The sequence below is a fragment of the Equus quagga genome, chromosome 3 (genome assembly GCF_021613505.1).
Source record: "Equus quagga isolate Etosha38 chromosome 3, UCLA_HA_Equagga_1.0, whole genome shotgun sequence".
NCBI classification, from domain to species: domain Eukaryota; kingdom Metazoa; phylum Chordata; class Mammalia; order Perissodactyla; family Equidae; genus Equus; species Equus quagga.
The window spans coordinates 45,154,029-45,173,946 of NC_060269.1; the positions used below are offsets into that span (position 1 = coordinate 45,154,029).

Genomic DNA, 19,918 nt, shown 5'->3' on the forward strand with positions numbered 1-19,918 from the left:
TGGCCCCGACCCTGCTCCAGAAGCTCTTCAACAAAAAGGGCAGCGGCGGCGGCGGCGGCTCCGCGGCGGCGTCCGCCCAGGGCAGGGCTCCGAAGGAAGGACCCGCCTTTAGGTGAGGGGGCGCCGAGGGGCGAGCGCGGCGCGGGAGCGGAGTTGGCCTCGGGGGCCGCCGGGGAAGGGAGTGGGCCGCCGGGACGTCGCAGCCCATCGCGGGCACCCGGTCCCGGGGCTGGTCATCCTGGGCGCGCCCGATCCGAGTGTGGCTCCGGAGCCTCTGTGACCGGGAGGGTCCCTTCCCCCGCTTCTCCCCGCCTCTCTCCCTCTCCCCGCTACTCAGGGTCCCTTCCTCCTTTCAAAGAGTTCTCGTGTGTTCCTTGGGGTTCCCGGGCGTGCGCTCGCTTCGCCGTGGAGATGGGAGAGTCGCGGTGAATTGGGGTGAACCTCTTCCCGGCAGAGCCGCCCGGGCGCTTCTGCGGGCGCTGCAAAGCTGTGAGCTGTCATTTTGAGGGCAGCTCCAACTTACTGTATACGTGACAGTATTTTGAAGTTGTGAAGGAGCAACAGTCACGAAAAAGGCACCTTCCTTCTTTCTTGCTGTATATGACAAGCTCTCAAACGGATGAATGAAAGTCTGTAATTTCCACATCATTTGGAAGCTTGATGCCGCCTGATGTGTGGAAAGGGGGAGTAAAATGCTTCTATGAAATGGCTGAGATTTTATTATAGCAAAGCTTATGCATATATTTAATAGATCCGACCTTCCGAACACACACCTTTGAAATAATAATAGCATCTGTTGAGGACTTAAGATCTTAAATACTTTGTGTTGATTTCTCTCGTTTATCTCTCTAACAGCCCTGTGAGGTAGGTGCTGTTGTAATTCCCATTTTACAGATGAGGAAACGTAAAGTCACAGAGAACCTAAACAGCTTGCCCAAGATCCGCAGCTGCACGTGGGAGAGCCTGCATTTTTGACCCAAGCAGATTGACCACAGGATCCAGTCTTTAAAATCTCTTTGCTATTCTGCTTTCAAGGGCTAACTTTTAAAAGATGCTTTAAAGTGTCGTTTATTGCCTTTCAGCGCCCTTAGGTCGAGAAGTTCGTTTATTTATCTTTAACAGTTTTTTGCAGCAAATTTTTTTTATTGAGCATCTACTTCCAACTCTGACACTCTGCTAGGTGCTTTTTGGCCAGAACGTCTTGCAAGAACAGTTTGTTATTAAACTTGAACCAGTATAATAGACCTCTTAAAAGTTTCAACTGGAACTTTGAATAAATTTTGGATGAAGTTTTATGTTCTAGATTGTGCTTTTCTTGAATTCCATTCATTTAAAATACACAGCTCCTCACTGCAGTTGTGAACATTAAATACCAATATTCTGTGTTTGTGGGGGGGTGTGTGTGTGTGTGATGGTATTTGGAAGGTAAATTGTGAGGACCTTAAATTACCCTAGTTAAATTCTCATGTTTCTTTTGGGCTAACTGAATCCTTATAATTTGAGTAGGGAATTCTATGCCTTTCACTCTTTTGAGTACTAGTGATGCTGTGTTCCTTCTCAGAATGGTAGAATTACTTTAGACCTAGGGTATGTAATTTCTTCTCTTCTCTCCTAGTAACCCAGACTCGATCAAGGGAACAAAGCCTGGAGAGAAAAGGGCATGTGTGTTACAGGTGTCTTTACTTTGGCAGCCCTTGTCGAGGACATTTAAGGCCATTTCACTGCTGGTGAAGATAGTGGAGTTACACTGTCATTGTTTCCTGTGCTCCTGCCCAGCTGCCCACCGCCATTTCCTCCATCCACAAGTTTAATTGAGTGTATTTTGAGCAAAAAAAAAAATTGTGGCTATATTTAGGGCCTGGCCATATTAGGGAAATTGATTCCCGCTCTGTGGGAACATTTTCAGTATAGTGTTCTGACTTCCCATTGGTGTATGATGAAGAACACAAAATTGTGCCAAGGACTTTTTTTTTTTTTCCTTGACCTCATTAGGATATTCTACAAGTTTTTGAGGTAGATGTCTTTGGGAGAATTGGAGATCTCAGTTGAACATTTCACTTGATGAGGGCCTTTAGCCGTGTCCCTGGTGGGGGTCACCACGGGAAAAGAAGTGAAGTAGCAGATGTCAGTAAAGATCCAGGAAGATGGGGACAAATCAGCCAGCACACAACACATCAAGAAAGGACACCCAAGCCAGTCTTTCCCCCTGCTGTCTTCGCCTAGCCTAACTCTTAGATGCTGTGTAGCCCTGCTGGGAAAAGTCTCCTAGAAATTTCCCTTTCTTGCCCTACAAAATAGTGACCCTGTGCTGCTTTTTATCCAGATTTTACCCAGTAAGAGAAGGCATGTGCTTTTTGGGGAAGTGGGTGCCTCATACAGCAGGTTAGGTGCCCTTAGGAGCCCACTTTCTCGAATCAATTTCAAGAAGTTAAGGTAAAACCCCTAGGTTAAAACTCGACTGTTGCTAACGTGAATTTGTATTCTTTAGTGGATTTAAATACAGGATGTAACTTGTAGGTCTTGAGAACCAAAGGTCCCTTGAACATTCAGGCACACTTTTGGGGCAGTTTTGTAAACATATATTGCCATATTTTTTTTGGGGAAAATCTAAGTAAAAATAAGATCCAACTTTTTACATGTATGTTTTTTTCCTTTGGAGTTTGTGCGAGCCATTTGTATCTTCTCTCTCTTGGTGATGGACTTTTACTAGTTATTTTAAGCTTTTCTCCACTTCTTGGAAGTTTGTCCGTTATCAGGTTTTGCCCTGGATGTTACTCTGTTCACTCTTGTGCACTTCCTCATCCCTTCTCTGGGTTTCTAACCGTTCTCTCATTCCCCCGGTCTTCACATACTCTAATTGATTAGAGAGGAAATGTGTTGTCCAATATTAATAGCTTATATCACAGCTCATTTTCAGATCTCAGGCTTTCCAGTATTCCATCTAAAACGAAGATCAGGACAGTCAAGATTCCTTCTTAAGTGTTATTTCGTTTAGGATCTCGACAGAAAGCCCTTTTCCTGGCTTTGAGGAAAACGGTTGCTAGAAAAACAGAAAAAGAATCAAAAGAGATTGAATTCACAAGTTTAGGAGAAGTAGTTAGGGCATGGTATGATTATGGTGTTGTGAAGTGTAAGCTCTACTTAAAGTTAGGAAATTGCATTGTTGTCTTGAAATTTGAGAGGATTCTCTATTTGCTGGTCTTCATAATGCTTTCACTTTTAATTAATTGATACATAAATGTATATTTGAATAACCCTTTGTTCCAGAAGGATATATTAGAATGAAAAGAGATGATTTTTTGTCTAGTGGCTTACGTCAGAAGCAGAATTGGGTTCTTGCTTATCTTGAATTTAAGGTCGGCATGTTCACATAGGGATTTTTAAAAGCCGAGGTATGCCCACTGACTTGCATATCTAGTTCAAGTTTGAAATTTTACCTGAAGGTATTTTTTTTTTTAATATCTCTGATAAATTAGTGGACCACTTTTCACCTAAAATGTGTATGCAACAGGGAGGTGAAAAAGGTCATGGGTTAGCCAAGTTTTATTTTGGACCAGTCAGATGAAGTGAGTAAGACATATATCACCTGGGATATGAGGAGTAGGGGAAAGCATTTCAGCTGCTTCATAGCTAGCTGTGTAAATGCTAGAAAAAGTAGACTTCACTCCTACCCCTTCAGTCTTGCCTGTCTACTGCCACATGGCCTAGTTAGTGCTAATCCACATTGTTCTGTTAGAACAAATTTAAGTAATCTGTTACCGGGATAGTATAAGTATAATTAATCCACTTATCATCATTATCAAATAGCATCTCATGCCCATGTGCTTGTGGCTTTGTGCTCTACCTGTACAAATCAAGCTAGGACGCCAGTGGTCCCACCTGTTGGAGTTTACAATCTAAAAGACAGCAGATTATACACCTAGATGAATGAGCAGCGAACTACACCATATGGTATTGGAAACCATAATAAGATAATTCAAACACTGATAAAGAATAAATCTTTACATTAAGTACAGCATCGAGAACTCGTTGTTCTCATCCTTGGTGTGACTGAGGGCCAGGAGGATGACTTAGTTTCCCGCACACAGAGGGGAGATTACATAGAAGTGCTTACTCCCCTCCCACTGCCAGCTCCCAGGATGCGATCATTTCTAATGAGATTTTTCTGACGTGGGGTGGAGAGTTTGCTGGAAAAAAACCCCACTTTAGTTCCACAACCCTCATATTTTTAGTGCCTGTAACACGTGACACATAAATAGCAGTTTTGATTTCTTTTTACTACTTTGCAAGTCTCCCTGGAGGTCCCTTGCCTGCTGTTTTGGCTTCATTGGCACACTCATTACATCATATCTCCTTCTCCTGAAACATGCCATACGCTGTAGGGGGTTATTAGACATTTTTGGCAGAGCGAAAGAAGGGACTCTTCCATCTAATGCAGTGGGTTCTGCTAAAAGCACTTGGAAGACAAATTGAGAAGACTGTTGATTTAGACCTGCCTTCTGCACCATGTCGACATGAGACCAAGCAAGTCTTTTCATTTCTCTGGTCCTGAGTTTCGTCATTTGTAAAGTGACAGCACCAGTCCTATGTAATACGGTTGTGGTGAGGAGGGAATATAATGAGTCTGAAAATCTTTTGAAAAGAATAAAATGCAGCACAGAATGATTTTAAGTATTACTAAGAGCCTTTTAAGTCATGGAGTTCAGTATTCTTCATATTGAGGCTTTACTAAAGTGGAATCATTTTTCAGACGCCATTTTCTTTCTGTTGATGAGAGACTTAAGACAGAACTAAAGTGGGGCTGGCCTGGTGGCACAGCAGTTAAGTTTGCACATTCTGCTTTGGCAGCCAAGGGTTCACCGGTTTGGATTCCGGGTGTGGACCTACACACCACTTGGAAAGGTGTGCTGTGGCAATTGTCCTACCTATAAAATAGAGGAAGATGGGCATGGATATTGCTCAGGGCCAGTCTTCCTCAGCAAAAAGAGAAAGATTGGTAGCAGATGTTAGCTCAGGGCTAATCTTCCTCAAAAAAAGGAAAAAAAGAACTGAAGTGACATGTTTTCATTTACTTATTTTTTTTACCTTGATGTTGTCAGTGATGATAGAGAGACTCTAAGTTTTCAGGGGAGCGTGAAAGACACTCAGCAGGCAAGAACTCAGACCTGGAAGGAGATGGCTGGGAGCTCAGAAATATTTTTAGGAATATGATGTATTTGTTTTTCAGAATTATATGCAAGTTTTTCTTAGAAAAAATGAAATCTTATTTAGCTGAGGGGGGAAATTTGTTAAGCAAAATAATGCAGCCACACCATAGATGATACTCTGCAGCAGCCAAATCATTCTTTTATTTATATATATATTTTCTTACATGTATGCATACATACACACACATGTATATGTATATATACACACAGAGAGAAAGCTGTTCTCAATAGAAAAAGTAAAAGTAAAATATAAATTTTTATGAATAATATTGAAAAATGAGTGTGTGGGGCTGGCCTGGTGGTGCAGTGGTTAAGTTCGTGTGCTCTGCTTCAGTGGCCTGGGGTTCGTGGGTTCCAATCCCAGGCATGGACCTACATACCATTCATCAAGCCATGTTGTGGTGGCATCCCACATACGAAATAGAGGAAGATTGGCACAAATGTTAGCTCAGGGACAATCTTCCTCAAGCAAAATGAGGAAGACTGGCAGTGAATGTTAGGTCAGGGCCAATCTTCGTCACACACACACAAAAAAGATTGTGTGATTAGATATTGTGGAAGAGAGCAGCACTGTACAGCAGCATATTAACAGTGGTTGCCAAAGTGTGGGTGAATATTTTATTTGACACTTGTGTTTTATTATTTGTTGGTATCTTGAGTTTTGCTCTTATGAATTTTTGTTGCTTTTGTGATTTAAATAATTTAAATGTTAAATAGTCTTTGGAGTATTTTACACTGCCAGGGAGAGAGTAAGGATAACATTTGTGGAGAAGCCTGATTTGAATAAAAACTCTTTATAGAATTTTTCCTCTTTGTTAAAATAACTGATAGTTCCAATTATTAAAAGTAATATGCTATGAATGTTAATGTACTTAAAACCTAAGTTCATTATGAACCTTAGGAGGCCAATTTAATTGGTGAGGTTGATAATTGTAGGCAATATATTTGTGCAAAATTTTTACTGGTTGGGCAGGGTCACTGCTTCTCCAGAGGCTCAGCCCAGTATAGTCTTCACCAGGGCTCAGCTCAGACAGGCGCTGCGTGCAGATCTCCAGCCGGTGACTGAGAGAGATCTAATTAGGATTTATTTGAAATATGTATAGAAAAGTATATGTATAATGGACTTCTGAAAAGGACAGTGTGCCTTCTCACACATCATCCTACGTATTTTTTTTCTTATTGCACTTTTTGTTTGTGCCAAAATATGTACAGCAAAGTGACACAACTGTTTAGAGTTTGGGGTAACTTGGATAAGTTAAAGGGTTTGGATTCGATGTTTTTGAAGCTAAGACATGTTTTATGATTTTAAGTTCTGAAATATGAATTGGTCACGTTACACATTGTCATTTGACTTGGTAGGTGGTATTGAGACATGGGCTGGGCATGTGGTCTTTTAATGCACAGAGTGTAGATCTAGAGAACATTGGTTTTTGTTGTGGCTTTAGGTTGTATTTCTCATGGTTTGCTTGTGAGTTCAGCTAAAGGAAGCCACTTTGCTGTTGTGTGTCCTTGGCAAAGGAAGTTGTAAAAGATTGTCCTTGCGCTCGTGAAATGCTTTGGCTCCCTGCTGAACTCCTGGTGGGTGAATCTCATTTGGGAACTGGTACCGTGCTCATTTCTCCAGCCACTGTTTTTCTTGGTGTGGGTGAAAAGGAACAAATGTTTTATCCTGATTGTACAAATCCCTTGCCTAGTGTGAATTGTTGGGCCTGCACTATGAGATCATGTCCTTGGCTGTAAAAGTCAGTCTTTCCCTTTGCATGTAAGAGTGCTGAAATATTTGGTAAATTCCTACTTACTGAGCGTTCTTTATCTCAGGTTTTTGAAAAATGATTATTATGTAAAAGAGGCAAAACAGGATGGACTTTTCCAGCTAACTGGGCATGTAATAGTGATTTCCCTCAGCCCCACCCCATCTGTAAATGGAACATCCATGACTCACTTCTCAGGGCCACACAGGCACTTCTGTAACCAGTACTTGAATGGGAGGGTGGGATGGGGCTGGAAGGAGATGGGCTGGCATCCCACTTGTGTTCAGCCAGAATCTGTCCAGCTGCCTTTATAATGGACTTCTGAAAAGGACAATGTGCCTTCTCACACATCATGCTACATATTTTTTTTCTTATTGCACTTTTTGTTTGTGCCAAAATAGTACAATATATTAAGTGCAATAAATGCAGCCATTTATGCTGTAAAGTTGTGGATAAGTATTGTATAGCAGAATGTTCTTTCTGTTACATGAGATTTTAGTATTAGCCTGAGTCTGGATCCCCGATTATCATATTCCTCTCTCTTTAACTGTATGCCTTTCATTTCTGTATATATTTAGAATATTTCTCTAGTCATTTGTCCCTGTAATCTTGCTTAATTTGTAGATTGTGCACTAGAATTCGTGCCCAGCAGTGTTATAAAGAGATACGTGCATTGCTTTATAAAGATGATTTTATCCCTACACCTGACTTTTTAATAATAAATAAGAGCATTTTTGTACTTGATGTAATACATTTTTAAATAAGTGATCATTGGCGTTTGACTATCCACTGATGTCTAATTGAAAAGGGCAACCAGTTCATGCAGGGTGTCTAAGTGTGAGTGGGCACTGAGACAGTAGGAATTCATCCCCCCAAAGCAGAGGGGAACAGATTGAGAGCCTACAGATCTGGTAGGGACCTCAGTCTAGTTCCCAGGAAGCATAGTTGCCTGTTGGAAGTTAATAATTTAATCAGGTAGCCTATGTGAACAACCTAGACTCTGTATGTTTATAATGGAAGTATTTTTCTAGGAAAATTGATAGCCCACTTATTTGAATATACCCTAGGTTACATTGTATAATAGATTTCAGTAGAAATTAAACACGTACATGAATTTACTTGACAATTTAATACAACTTAAGAAATATTCTAACTTTAGAGGTGTCTGCTTTTCCTTGATTTAGGTGTACTTGAGACCTTCTAATACTAAATGCAGCATTGCCGGGATATAATGGTCAATCAGTTATTGTTTTGTTTTGGTTTTTTAAAACTTTTTAATGTGACGCAAATCACCTGGGATCTTATTACACCATAGTTCTTTTTAATTTTAATTTTTTAATTTTTTTTTTTTGAGGAAGATTAGCCCTGAGCTAACAATCTGCTGCCAATCCTCCTCTTTTTGCTGAGGAAGACTGGCCCTGAGCTAACGTCCGTGCCCATCTTCTTCTGCTTTACATGTGGGATGCCTACTACAGCATGGCTTGCCAAGCAGTGCTGTGTCCGCACCCAGGATTCGAACCAGTGAACCCCAGGCCGCCGAAGCAGAATATGCACACTTAGCTGCTGCACCACTGGGCGGGCCCCATACACCATAGTTTTGTTTTGTTTTTTGGTGAGGAAGATTAGCCCTGAGCTAACATCTGTTGCCAATCTTCCTCTTTTTTTTCCCCCCCTGCCCTAAAGCCCCAGTACATAGTTGTATATCCTAGTTGTAAGTCATTCTAACTCTTCTATGTGGGATGCCGCCACAGCATGGCTTGATGAATGGTATGTATGTGCATGCCCAGTATCTGAACCGGTGAACCCCTGGCCCCCGAAGCAGAATGTGCGACCTTAACCACTTGGTCACAGGGCCGGCCCCAGTTATTGTTTAATTGTATTTATTTGTAGCCTACTCTGACAAAAGGGTGTATGTGTGTTTAATGTTTTATCCATGAAACTTTTATAGAACAGATTAACTTTTACTTTGACAGTTTAACAAACAGAAAACTAGAATTTGCTTACAAGTGCATGTGTATCAGTTGAACGGAATTGAGTAGATGTTTGCATTTTATTAGATTCTAACTAAACTTTTTCATTCCGTTGTCATGGCAACTCCATTTCTTCACAAGTTGAAACCTAGTTAGATGTTAACCTGCACATTCCTCAAGAGATGAAACAGGTGTTGATTTAGGATGTGTTAGGAAGAAGCAACAAAATCACCAGTCTAATCAGTTCTGCCTTTAACACCTTATAAATACCTCGGACTGCCAACTCTTTCTCTGTGGCGTATTCAGGAAATCTTTTTTCTGTTTTACAGTTGAAACTTTCGGAATTGTGGGAAAAAATTTAGTTTGCTTGTTATCATTTAGTTCTTAATTATCCTCATTTACTCAAGGTCCTTTATAAAATATGAGTGAAAAGAAGTAACAAGAATATCTTTTAAACTTGGTGCCACTTTAAAGTATATATTTGAAAGTAATTGAATGAAACAAGAAAATGTACATGTTGTGGTTAGAGCTTGGGTTGGGGGTTCTTCTAACTCCTAGCCCTGCCATTATGTCTGTCGTGCTAATGCAATGTTTGGCAGGAAGTTGTGTTTAATAAATACTTGTGGAATGAAGGAATGAATGAATTTGAGTTTTGAAAACTGATGATTCTTAAAAGTTCTCTGTTATTCCAGAATCTTATCTTTTGAAATATTAATGATTTTTAGTAGAGAACTGCCTTTCTTTTGTTTTCCCCCACCATTGATCTCCCAATTTATTTTATTTTTCTTTCAGATGTGCAGCATTATAATTTGACGTTGGCGTATGCTACAGCCCACTTACTACCAAAAGTCTAGTTTCCATCTGTCACCATACAACTGGCCCCCTTTACCTCTTTCGCGCCTTTCCCAACCCCTCCCCCTCTAGTAACCGCCAGTCTGTGGTCTGTATCTCTAAGTTTGTTTTTGTTTTGTTTGTTCATTTGTATTGTTTGTCTTATATTTCACATATGAGTAAAATCATATGATGTTTGTCTCCATCTGACTTAGCTTAATACCTTCAAGGTACATCCATGTTGTTGAAAACAGCAAGGTTGCATCTTTTTTAAGGCTGAGTAGTATTCTGTTGTATAGTCAGATATTGCTTAACAACAGGGATAGTTCTGAGAAATGCATTGTTAGGTGATTTTGTTGTGCAAATATTATAGTGTGTACTTACACAAACATAGATGGTATAGTCTCCTACACACCTAGGCTATATGGTACTAATCTTATGGGACCGCCATTGTATATGCAGTCTATCATTGACAGAAATGTCATTATGCAGCACATGACTGTATACATACTACATCTTCTTCATTCATTAATCTGTCAGTGAACACTTAGGTTGTTTCCATATCTTAGCTATTGTAAATAATGTTGCAGTGAACATAGAGGTGCATATATCTTTTCAAATTAGTGTTTCCGTGTTCTTCGGATAAATACCCAGAAGTGGAATAGCTGGATCATAAGGTAGTTCTATTCTTAATTTTTTGAGGAATCTCCATACTGTTTTCTATAGTGGCTACACTACTTTACCTTCCCATCAACAGTGTGTGAGGGTTCCCTTTTCTCCACATCTTCTTCAACTCTTCTTATCTTTTTGATAGTAGCCATTCTAATAGGTGTGAAGTGATATCTCACTGTGGTTTTGATTTGCATTTCCTGGGTAGTGATTTGAACATCTTTTCATGTGCCTGTTGGCTATCTATATGTATTCTTTGGAAAAATGTTCACATCCTCTGCCCATTTTTTTAATTGGGTTGTTTGGTTTTTTGTTGTTGAGTTGTATAAGTTCTTTATATATTTTGGATATTAACTCCTTATCAGATATATGGTTTGCAAATTCTTCTCCCATTTGGTAGGTTGCTTTTTTGTTTTGTTGATGGTTTCCTTTGCTATGCAGAAGCTTTTTAGTTTGGTGGAGTCCTTTTTTTTTTTAGTAAGTATACTTTTTTTGGTAAGGAAGATTGACCCTGAGCTAACATCAGTTGCCAGTCTTCCTCTTTTTTTCTTTGTTTTTTTCTCTCCAAAGCCCCAGTACATAGTTTTATATGCTACGTGTAGGTCCTTGTAGTTCTTCTGTGTGGGATGCCACCGCAACATGGCTTGATGAGTGTTGTGTAGGTCCACGCCCAGGATCTGAACTGGCAAACCCTGGGCCACTGAAGTGGAGCATGCAAACTTAACCACTTGGCCACAGGGCCAGCCCCCCAGTTTTTTTCATTGTTGTCATTTTTTGTTTTTGCAGGGAAGGATTTGTCCTGAGCTAACGTCTGTTGCCAGTCTTCCTCTTTTTTTTCCCCTCCCCCAAACCCCCTAGTGCATGGTTGTCTATCCTAGTTCTAAGCCCTTCAGTACTTCTATGTGGACTGCCACCACAGCATGGCAACTGATAGACAGATGGTATGGTTCCGCAACCAGGAAACGAACTCCGGCCACCAAAGTGGTGAGCTGCCGAACTTTAACCACTAGATCATGAGGGCTGTCCCCTATTTGTTTATTTTTACTTTTATTTCCCTTGACGTTGGAGTCAAATCCACAAAAACATCACTAAGATCAATGTCAAGGAGCTTCTTGCTTATGTTTTCTTCTATGTATTTTATGGTTTCAGGTCTTACATTCAAGTCTTTAATCCATTTGAGTTAATTTTTGTGTGTGGTGTAAGATAGTGGTCTACTTTCATTCTTTTGCATGTGCCTTCTGGTTTTCCCAACACCATTTATTGAAGAGACTTTCCTTTCTCCATTGTATGTTTTTGACTTCTTTGTCATAAATTTGTTGGCCATGTATGTATGAGGTTATTTTTGGGCTCTCAGTTCTGTTTCATTGATCTGTGTATCTGCTTTTCTGCCAGTACCATACAGTTTTGATTACTGTAGCATAGTTTGAAATCAGGGAGCATGATCCCTTGGCTTTCTTCTTTTTTCTCGAGATTACTTTGCCTGTTCAGGATCTTTTGTGGGAGAACTGCCTTTCTTGATGTTTTTTGCATATATTGTGACATTTTTTAAAGGACCCTTATTATAGACAACTCACTTTCCTTTTCCCGTTAATATTAGTGAATTGTTTTTCTGCTATCAAGATCATAGAGTAAATACTCTAAAGGGAGCTGCCCCCTCCTCAAAGGAAACAAAACAAAACAAAACTGAAAAAGACACTTAAGCAATATATCTGAGACCCAGTTATAAAATCCCACAACTGTTGAAAGCAACTTGTTGAAAAAGTATTTAATTCAGAAAATATCTGTGAACCTCTGAAATTATCAGCTGTGTGTTGATAAATGTAAAACTCTGTTCTATACTTTTCAGGTTCATTTGAATTTTTGTGTGGCTTAGTAAAACTGAAACACATTATAGAATGAAATTAGCTAATTGGTTTTTTCAAATTTAAGATAGAGCGCACTTAATTATAAAACCAATGTTGGTATTCTGAACCCTGGAGAGACTGTGTTTGCATATTACATGAAGTACTTTAGAAAAAAGATGGAATCATCTCTGTTTTCTGTGTATGATTTTTCCATTTGAAAAACTAACTTAAAAATAGGTTTATGAATCTGACACGTTCTTTAAGAAGAGTATAGCCAGACTAACATATCGTAAATGATGGCCTACACTGTGTGAGAAAGTGAACTCTGAGTAAACACTTTCCCCAGGCATATCAGGCAATGACTGTTTGCTTTAGAATGGTACATTGAGTAAGTTAGTTGCTAGGACAGAGGGAGGTAGCAGGAACTTCTGTCTCCGCCCAGAGGGTGAAGGAGGACCCCTGGTAACCACTTGGTTCTTTTTAAGTATCCATGAACACCCTACGAACACTGGTACGTGTTCCCTGCGGTGGGATGCTTTACACTGCTTAGTGCCATATGTTCTTGAAAAATTCTTTGTAAATTAAATTATGATTTGATTTTGTTCAAGATTATTAATTTTTAAATGCACAAATACCCCTGGTTAAAAAATCAAACAATATAAAATGATATACGTTGAATTATAAGCCTCTCATTTCACACCCCTAATTTCTCTTCCCAAAGGCTACCATTGTTATACCAGTTTCTTTTATACCCTTCCCAAAATGTTCTATGCAAATAGAAGAAAAAAACGTTTTATTTCATTCACACAAAATAGTAGTTGCCATACACACTGTTCTGCATTTTGTTGATAGTTGCCTAGTATTCCATTGAATAAATGCATGTAGCATATTTAACCCAGTGGTTCTCAAGTCTGTCTGGACATTAAAGTCACCTAGGGAGATTTAAATGCCCAGACTGCTCTCTCAGAGATCCTGATTTAATTGGTCTGCGTTGGGGCCTGCGTATGTCTTTATGAAACCCTCCCCAGGTAATTTTAGTGTGCAGCCAAGCACACTGATTTTAACCAGTCCCCTATTGATGGATATTTAGATTGTTTTCAGGCTTTTTTGTTAGAGATGGTGAACTTCCTTGTCGGAAGATCCTTATGCATAAACTCAAGTATATTTCTAGGATAAGGACCCAGGATGGGATTTCTGCCAAATTTCTCTTCAGAGATGTTGCACCTATTTATACTCCTGCCGACAGCATACAATAATGGCTGTTTAGCAGAGATGATTTAAAGTACCATAAAGAAACAATACAGTGGGGTGGTAGTGAATCTTGGACCCTGGCTCCTTCTTGGTGGTGGTTGATCGCTTGTGTAGTCCAGTGTCTGTGCAGATTGTTAAGCTCTTTGCAATTCAGTTTGGCAGTGTTATCCAGACATAAAAATGCTGGTATTATTTGACCCCAGTGATTTAAAAGAAAAAAACTTCTCTGCATGGAGATGTTAAAAAAAGCAAAAAACTTTTGTGTGTGGAGATGTTCTTCAGATATTGTCATAATAGTAAAAATCTAAAAAGAATCATGATAGTTGCCTAACAGCAGCATAGTGGTAAATTGTGATGTTAGCTTTGTGGGATATTATCTGATGGTTAAATGATTGTGAAGACTATTAATATAAAATGTTTGATATGTTAAATGAAAAAACCCCCCGCCAATTAGTACCTACAAGAGGAATGTATTAGTAAAATATGTAAATATATGACCAAGGACTAGAAAGGAAAACTGAAAAATAGAACAGTTGATGTGATGGGGTAATGAGCTTTCAGGTAAATGTCTTTTTTAAAAAAATAATTCCTTTACTGTTATAAATGGTGTAGTCAAAAAATAAAAGTTAGGGGAAAAAATAAATTCTTTTATAATGCAAATAGCCATTTATTTATGGTTTTAAAGATGTATTTTCATATTGTAAATCTTAATTAGTGAAGACGTTATAGAATATATAAGTAAATGACTTCTCTGAAATCTTTTAAATTAAATTAAATTTAAATCTGTAAATAGCTACCTATCAGGAATTTTCAAGGAGACCCCTCTGATGTTTGTAGAAAATAAAAGTGTTTACCATGTGCTGAGCTGCCTTACATCATCTCACTCTTACCTCACAGTTATCCTTTGGAGTTGGTATTTTCATTAGCTAATTTATATATTATAAAGTCATAATAATTTACAGGTGAAAAATTTGGGACTTGCTTGAGATTACTGAGTGGTTAACTGGTGACACTGGGAATTCAAACCCGAGTCAGTGAGTTCTTTACTAATACATCATCTGTATTACCTCTCTGCAGATTAATATTTGAAGTGCCTAAGAGGTTAAGATTCTGTGGGGTTTATAAGGAAAAGTTTGAAGTCTAAGTATTATTTCTAGGCACTTTCCCATTTGATTGTGCAAACAATAGATATTAAGTGTGAAAAACTAATTGGTAATATAAAGCAGTAGTGCAGGACCAAGTCTCCAATGTGAGGGAAAGCTGAAAGGAAAGAGTGAGGGCTCTCAGTCTGGCTGGTCAGGGGAGACATCACCGAGGAGATCAGGTCTGCGGGCTCGAATTCAGAGGTGAAGACAGTGGAGACTTTTAACCTTGGAGGTGCTCTTGAGTTAATGAATGGACTGTTTTTTTTGAAATGAGTGCTCTTGTGAGGCAAGATCCTTTGGGACCAGATTGTGCAGGGCCTTGCAAGCATTATTAATTTTAAGTTTTGAATTTAGGTTACCCTAAAGAGTATATGGGGCATCTGCAGTCTATACTTTAAGGGTTAATAGAAAGAGTAAGGACTTTGTTAAGGATTTGCATTCCTGAGTTCAAACCTGGCTCCCCCACTTACGATGTAGGGCACGTTATCCTCTCTGGATGAGTTTTTTCATCTGTAAAATGGATGGAAAATCGCTTTTCTTGTGAGGTGGTTCTGAAGACTAGAAATAATATATGTCAGTTGTACTACACAGTGCTTGGCATCTATTAGGCTTTCGATAAGTGACGACTCTGTTAACTCTCAGAGACTAAATATTATCTGTCTCTCCCTCCAGCTTCTCCAGCTACTTCCCTGTGTTAGTCCCATCTCTGGGTGATCTCCAGATTGTAGGGAAATGGAAGGTAGCTTGTCTTCATCAAAAGGAGGAGTTCCTTCTCTGAAGGCATTGGGCAGCCACTGCCATTTCCAGTAGTGGACTAGTGAAGCATCTGGCTCAGTACAGGTACCTTAACTTAAGTTTTAGTGCCTAAGTTGAAATTTAGTTAACTTGGAAGTTAAGTTGGAAGTTAGGTTGGAAGTTAGTGTGTTTTACTGTAGACGGTATCAGCAAACAAAACATATCTGTATTCCTTAGTCTTCCCTCTTTCCTCCAATCCCAGACCTCTCATCTCCAAAGGGAAGAAACAAAACTGATACAAGCCGATAACGTTTTGCTCCGACCTTTATGGCTTCCCTCCCAGCCTGTGGCAAAATCCATACTTGATAAAGCTATCAGATAGAGATCTCTCTCTCTCTGTTTCTCTTTTTTTTTAAATAAAGGCTTTATTTGTTTAGAGCAGTTTTAGGTTTACAGTAAAATTGAGAGAAAGGTATGGAGATTTCCCCTATACCCCCTGCCCCCACACATGCATAGCCTCACCCGTTATCAGCATCACTCAACAGAATGGTACATTTTTTTACCAAGGATGAACCTGCGTGGACACATCATATTCACGCCACGTCCATAGTTTACCTTAGGGTTCACTCTTGGTATTTTACATTCTATGAGTTTGAATGACATGTATTCATCATTGTGATGTTATACAGAGTATTTTCACTGCCCTAGAAATCCTCTCTGCCTGGTCATCCTTCCACCCCACCCCCAGCTGTCTCTTTTTGTGTCTCAGAAGCTTCTTTTTTCTCTAAGTAGTTTCCCAACAGTTCTGCTGTTTGTATTGATTAATTTCCCAAACATTTGTGAGGAGGCGCTTATGGCTGTATCATAAAATTCCAGACTTACACGAAGGAGAGGAATTTGTCTTTGAAGACTCTGACTAATTCAGTTACTCACGATAGTGAGATTTTTATAAACAGAAAGGGCGGGGTGACGGGGGAAGGGGAAAAGAGAGAGAGACATTTGTCTCAGAAGCCAGAAAAAGGAAAAGCATCCAAGTGTCCAGTAATCTTATCTTACTGAAGTGCTAAGGACTGCCCCTGATTGCATGGGGCTGCTAGTTTAGATATGTGCCAAGGGAAGTGTGCAGCCTCTGCTTGCTTCTCATAAAGCTATTCAGAAGTAGTCTAGTTCCAGTAGGTGCAAACCCACGCTTTGTAATTTGTTCATCATTGTGCCTTTCTTCTTCCAGGCTTCTTCCCTTCCAATCCAGGTTGCACTGGACTTTGATCTTACAGCTGATTACCATGCTGTGCTGCTCTTTAGATTACTCCAGCCAGTATTGAGTTTTACAGCTTGGACCGTTAAAGTCAATATTGTGTTTAACACAGCGGGAGCAGCGGGAGCTGTCTTGAGCTTGCCTTGACCCACTGGCATGTTAAGTAGCTATTGAGAAGGGGGGTTCTTTTCAGAATTATATAAAAATTAGCACTTGATTGTCAGAATTGTTATCCAATCAGCAGACCATCATAGGTGACTTCTCTGAGGTTAAAGTCTTGCCATAATGTGTTAGACCTGTGTTCTCTCTCCCTTTATGTTAGAAACCTTTATGTGCAAAGCACGGGGCCTCCAGTGCCCCAGAGAATTTTTAGTGGGGGAGGGGCACACTTATCTTCAAGGATAAAATAACAGTCTCTCCTCTGCTTCAAAACAAATCCTAAAGTGTTGTTAATCTGTTAGTTATCACCCCTCTGTTGAGAAGACGTTCCTTTTCTTCCCATCCTAGAAACATTTGGGATGTGGGACCTTGACCAGCTCTGTCCTAAGCGTTGGGGCAAGCAAGCTTCATATGTATGTGTGTGTGTTTACTGGCTGCCGTTCTCAGGAACAGTCCTTCATCACCATCAGGTTAGTTCCTGTGTGGCCCTATGGGGGCAGAAGAGAAGGTCCTTTGACCTACACTGGTTTAGGCTCTGGGTGGCCTACAGTACTCATAACTGAAATCCTCCATCTGGTCCCATCCAGTTCCAGAACCTGGCCCAGGCTAGCTTATTAGGATTGAGGCTGAGATTTGGCATCACAGATTAGTAAGTCATTAAGAGTTTGTATGTCTTCCATGGCTTTCTCTGAATGTTGTTTCCTTGGGGACCTAACTGGTACGCCTGGAGGAATGTACGTATTTCAGAGAAAAAACTCAACAGGATGTGAAAGTGAGGGAGAGAGAATTGTAAATGAGAGGAATAAATAATTTTTAAAAACTAGTAATATATAAAATAAAGGTTTTGAGTGTGAGTAATCTTGGAGAATGGTGGCATAATTAATGGAAATAGGGTAGTTATAAGGAGAAGTGACTTTTATTTTTCTTTATTTTTTATTTTTTTGTTTTTATTTTTTTGAGGAAGGTTAGCCCTGAGCTAACATCTGCTGCCAATCCTCCTCTTTTTGCTGAGGAAGGCTGGCCCTGAGCTAACATCCGTGCCCATCTTCCTCTACTTTGTATGTGGGATGCCTGCCACAGCATGGCTGGCCAAGCGGTGCCATGTCTGCACCCAGGATCCGAACTCGCGAACACCTGGCCGCCAAAGTGGAATGTGTGCACTTAACCACTGCTCCACCAGGCGGCCCCAAGAAGTGACTTTTGAAGAGGGAATATATGTGTTTGGTTTTGCACATGCTGAATTTGAGGTGCAGTTGGACACTCCATGTAGTGATGTTTATGAGGCAGTGGTTGTTAGGGGAGATACTAAGCTAGTATTTGCCAGTGGGCCCAGGAAATCCATGTTTTGCTCTTAAGACTTTTCTTTTTCTATTCCTTTCCCCAAGATTACTTTTGTCAGAATTCTGTTTGTTCTTCCAAACTTAGTTCGGATGCCACCTCTGATGGTCTTTGCTGATTGTCCCGAATGGGCATGCCCTCGAAACTCCTGAGCTGTGTTTTTTTTTTTTATGGGACTTACAACATTCTACTAGCTGTTTTTCTAATTATCCAAACACTGCCAGACTTACCTTGAGTCCAAGGAACATCATATATGTATGTCCCCTCAGTGCATAGCATAGCACTGAGTACATTAGTAGGAGCGCAGCAAATATTTAAATACATTTATTTGAACCTGTTTATTTTCAGCTAGTACTACTACTTAAAGAAATATAAATTTATTAGGCATTATGTAAAATTCCTTTTTAAATTTTTGCATAGATTTGCCTCTTCAGAACTTTAAGAATATCTCCCAGTGTTTGTATTTCAGAATTTAACCAATAAGTATGTTTATTCTGTCCATAGTTCTTACTGATTTTACCCCTTTTTTGTTCTTTTCAGCTATGGGGTTATATAATTTTTTTAAACCTCAGAGACTCTTCTCCATAGATCGCTTAATTTTTTTCCTATACCTGTTCCAATTTAAACTTCTAAGGTTCATTGCCAAGAAATGTATGACATATTCTATTAAGAATATGCCTTTTTTTTAGAGCTTTGATCTGTCATAAAGATAGTTTTTTTACCTAAACTGACCAGACGTTTGCCTGAACTGAAACTCATTTGCCACTAACTTATTTGTTTGTTCAAAGAACCCTGAAAGATCTTACTGTGTGTTTCCTTTAGCTGGGCATTTTCCTCGTGAAAATGTTGAGAGCCATTTATAAATATAGCCCTATCCTTGGCCAGTTTGTCACTCATCAGTTATGAAAATGTTAAGTTCAATCCTCACACCCATGACTGAAAGACCACTGTGTTATACTTCTTCCAGAGAAATGTTTGTTTATTCCTACTTTTGTTTTCTGGTCCTAATCCAGTTCTCTGTCCAAGATAAATGTTCTACTGGCTTCATGCTGTTTTATCCTCATAAAAACAAGTGACCAGGGGGCTGGCCCCGTGGCCGAGTGGTTAAGTTCGCGCGCTCCGCTGCAGGCGGCCCAGTGTTTCGTTGGTTCGAATCCTGGGCGCGGACATGGCACTGCTCATCAGACCACGCTGAGGCAGCGTCCCACATGCCACAACTAGAAGAACCCACAACGAAGAATACACAACTATGTACCGGGGGGCTTTGGGGAGAAAAAGGAAAAAATAAAATCTTTAAAAAAAAAAAAAAAAAAAAAACAAGTGACCAAATACCTGAGTACTAATGCAGTTCATATAGTAAAAATGTTAATGGCAAATGAAATGCAGATGAATAAAGGAATACTTATTTTGGTTTCTCATGGCCGTAGTTAAAAAAAAATAAGACAACCTAAGTTCACTAGTGTGTAAATCATATATAGTAATGCACTGCATAATGACATTTTGGTCAATAATGGACTACATATATGGTAATGGTTCCATAAGATTAGTACCATGTATCCTAGGTTTGTAGTAGGCTGTACCATCGAGGTTTGTGTAAATACTGTAAGAGAGGAAGAAATTTTCCTCTACCATTCTAGGTAGATTCTTCTGGCTGGTCTAAGAGTTAAATTGATATGAAACAGATTAGTAGGACAATGACACACAAAAGTTTAACAACATGTATACATGAGAGAAACCCAGGAAAACTGAGTAACTCACCAAAA

At 39.6% G+C, this 19,918-nt stretch overlaps 1 protein-coding gene across 1 annotated transcript in view; it reads left to right on the plus strand.

The window, feature by feature from the left end:
• The first annotated feature begins 6 nt into the window (after positions 1-6).
• Positions 7-19,918, plus strand: part of FNIP2 (folliculin interacting protein 2) — a 135,844-nt gene continuing 115,932 nt past the window's right edge. Inside the window, exon 1 of the mRNA XM_046656037.1 lies at positions 7-112. The gene's annotated coding sequence lies outside the window, so the exon portion shown is untranslated. The remainder of the gene's footprint in view (positions 113-19,918) is intronic.